Source organism: Aplysia californica, unplaced genomic scaffold (assembly GCF_000002075.1).
Source record: "Aplysia californica isolate F4 #8 unplaced genomic scaffold, AplCal3.0 scaffold00276, whole genome shotgun sequence".
In the NCBI taxonomy this organism is placed as follows: domain Eukaryota; kingdom Metazoa; phylum Mollusca; class Gastropoda; order Aplysiida; family Aplysiidae; genus Aplysia; species Aplysia californica.
In genome coordinates this window covers 413,961-417,428 of record NW_004797546.1, presented here as the reverse complement: position 1 = coordinate 417,428, position 3,468 = coordinate 413,961, and the positions used below count along the sequence as shown (strand labels likewise).

The window sequence follows — 3,468 nt, the reverse complement described above, 5'->3', positions numbered from 1 at the left end:
GGGGGGCCCGAAGAAAAAGTTCCTTCTGTTCGCCCCCATCCCCACCCAGACCCCATGAAATACAACTTGTGTCCGTTAATCTGTTGTATACAGACATATTTATGACTTTATCGGGGCTGTCTTTCGGTGTTGTTACTTGAAGTTGTTGTTATTACTGTCGTGGTTGTCGTTATTATTTTCGTTTTCTCTGATCCCCATTGTGTGCACGCACACGTGTTTAGTTTGTAAGTTTGGTTTGAGTTTTACGGCTCTCGCAAGTGCATAAGGTCATATGAGCGCGCGGGACTCAAGGTGGTTGTTTTCATGTAATTTCTCAGCGTTCGTGTTTGGTTGCTTGCTATTTTTTCCCACGTTGTCCTTGGACCTTCTTATTCTGTTTATTTAATGTGTAGGCCGAATTTTTTTTTTATGTTTTTTTCTGTTTCTGATAACTAGATATCCGTGGGGGGTGGGGGGGTCTCTTGTTGGGTTGTTGTTGTTCGGGTTGTTTGTTTGTTTGTTTTTGTGTTTGTTTGGGGGTTTTTTTGGGGGGGTGTTGTTAATTATTATTCTATTTAAAAGTATGAATGCGTTCGAACTGTATCTCATAGCCTTAAAGACTTCCTCGTGCTCGCAAACTGACACTTAATAGAATAGAGCCAATAATGCCATGTCATGAAATGTGTGCTCAGAGCAATAGCGGGTATGTTTGAGTACTGACTTGGAAAGTGTTGCGCCGTCAATGCAGAAACTGTTTCAATCATCGGTAAATATATCCTAACGATGTCGTGTCTACAAAAATGATTACCTGCCCGAAGCAATCGCTTTTACAAACGACCACTTCCCTCCCTCCTCCTCCCCCAACCCCCCCTGAGTTTGTTTGTTTTTGTGGAGGGGGGGGGTTCAACCTTTAAATGATACTCCAAGAGGACCCCCTGTCTAAAATGACCACTTTTCTGGTCGACAGTGGGCGGCCATCTTGGACAGGTTCAACTGTATTTGCCGTTACTTTTTTGTCTCTTTGTGGCAGTGTGAGTCAGACATTGTTGTTTGTGGGTGGTTGGCGGATGCTCTGGTGTGGTTTGCTCCTTCTTTCCTATAAAAAGAATGTATCATCTCTATCTCCCCTCCTTCTTTTTGTGTTTGTTACTCTCTTGTAACACCTCTAATCCTCTGGCGCTCATGTGACCTTTTGCAGTTGCGAGCTCCGTAAAACCCCCACTAACACTAAAACTTAAAACTTGTACTAAAACTAAACATTATTTCTCGTTGTGAGTAGTCAGCATTAGAAATTGGACACCGAAAACGCACTTGCTATGACGTAGTTCTACGTGTGTGACATTTACTTTACCGTATGGTCCCCGCCGTTTTTTTTCCTCCCTGTCTTCTTGTAAGCATCTGATCTTCACTCTTAAGCAGCCCAGTGACAAATGACTGGATCGAGGGAGCTAGAAGAGGAGTTCAGAAGCCTCTATTACATTACAATTGTACCCACAACGTTTCTGGCATCTCACACTATTTATCAAAAGAGCTGTACCCACAAAATTAACGACGAAGTTTGTGGAGTGTTGTTATTCATCAGAGTGTTTTTTCCCCAAAGCTTCCGGGGAGTAAGTAAGCCGTTAAACTCGCTAACACACAAATGCAACAGCACGCACGTAATAACTTGAGACAACACTGGTATTGTTCTCTGTTGTGCTATATTAAGTCGCAGTTTTCCGCTGTATGTAATGCCACTGATGTGCTGTGCCGGCTCGTCACCTGTGCCTAGTTTCCGGCCCAGCGAGCGCCTGATGTGCTTTGTCGTGCGCCGCCTTCCCCTCTTTACCACGCCTGACTCGGCACAGATTTAGCCGCCGGATTAACCAAGTCTCTTGCATGCACTTGTAGTACTTTGTGGCGTGCGCGCGTGTGTTTGAGTGCACGTTCCTCCCAGAAACCACTGACCTCGGCTAGCCTATGCCTAGGCTGCCCACCCGGCACCGTGCCGTGCTGTGCTGTGACCCCCGGGTGGCCAGACGAGAAAGGGCAGACTCCGGGTTCAGGGAGAGGGCGCGCGTCGCAATAAACACCCGGGTCGTAAGGAATGAGTGAGGAGTGATTCAGGGTTGGATGAAGGAAGAGTGAGGAGTGAGTCAGAGTTGGGTGAAAGAAGAGTGACAGGGGAGGAGAGGTGACCTACCATCCGTGCCCGCCTTCCTCTTTTCCTGATAAATTATCCGAAAATGTTTCAATCTAGAGTGTCCGTACGTACGGGCTGTGTGATTCGTGTATGACAGTAATGTCTAGCTGTGCAAACTACTTGTATCGCCAGAAAACCTTTCTGACACGAAAGTTAATGGTTAAGAGTCATTAGGCCACATTTAAATGGCATTCATGACAGAAATGCTGTCCGTGACAGGAATTTAATAGTAGATCAGCGTGATGTCTTTGAACAGTCTTTTTTAATAGACCGCTCTCTTAGTGTACTTTTCGGAAGAGTTCATAGCAATTGCGTGTACAAAGACACACTACAGCATCATGTTCTTACTAATGAAATAATGAATAAAATGTTTCTCAAGGTGTATGTGTGTGTTTGTTGGGGGAGGGGGGTTGTTTTGTTGCTGTTATTTTGTTTTGTTTTTTAGTTGTTGGTTTGGTTTTTTTGTTGTTTTGGGGGGGGGGGGTTACATAATACATAATATCTACCACCACTGCGTCGCCCAAAAGACGCTGAGAAATGCCTTGATGATTATAGTTCCATGTTCCGCCTGCCATATAGTCGGTCATTACAATGTGCATTATCAGGTCTGAAAAGCGATCAGGTTTCACATACACTCTATATAATTCATGAAGTGATGAACGGTTACATGGGTAAAAGCTCCTGGATGTGGGGGTGGAGTAACCCGGGGGGGGGGGGAGATGTTATACACAAACTTCAGTCTCATCATACTCATACCCCCTAAAGAACGCAAAGTTCCATTGTTCTTAACGCTGTTGTGTGATTTACACTGGAACAATTCTCGTACAAGCCGTTTTCAAGCCTTTGATTTCTGTGTACCCAGGTAATGGTCATAGTAAAATATAGTCATGACTATGGTAATAGGTTTTTCTTTCGGAAATGACGCTGCTATATTCGGTCGTTCTCTCCGGGGGTTTTGTGGGTTTGAGTGCACACTCGGCTCTCGCCCCCGAGTGGCCTCCCAAACCGTTTTCCCTTCTGGTCAGTGTGATCGATAGGCGAGAGGAAGAAACTACTTTCGCACGTTACATTGTGTCTCTTGACCTCACGAGCGTTACGTGTTGCAAAAGGAGGGGGGGGGCAACACAGTTATACAGGTGTTTTCTATTTCCGATTGGGTGAGGGGGGTTGGAATTTGCACCGGTTCTAGTTGTCCTCTGCAGCGGCGCAGTTGGTTTTTTTCCATACTTACTAATATTGAGAAGGATTAGGTTCCACTCTTGACCCCCATTTCTCTCTCTCTCTCTCTCTCTCTCTCTCTCTCTTTC

At 45.3% G+C, this 3,468-nt stretch overlaps 2 protein-coding genes across 3 annotated transcripts in view; one reads left to right on the top strand and one right to left on the bottom strand.

Annotated features, from left to right (window-relative positions):
• The window catches only part of LOC101862807 (RING finger and SPRY domain-containing protein 1), an 85,040-nt gene that overhangs the window by 45,723 nt on the left and 35,849 nt on the right, over window positions 1–3,468 (top strand). The gene's annotated exons all lie outside the window — the stretch shown is intronic.
• The window catches only part of LOC101862118, a 25,466-nt gene that overhangs the window by 9,553 nt on the left and 12,445 nt on the right, over window positions 1–3,468 (bottom strand). The window lies entirely within an intron of this gene.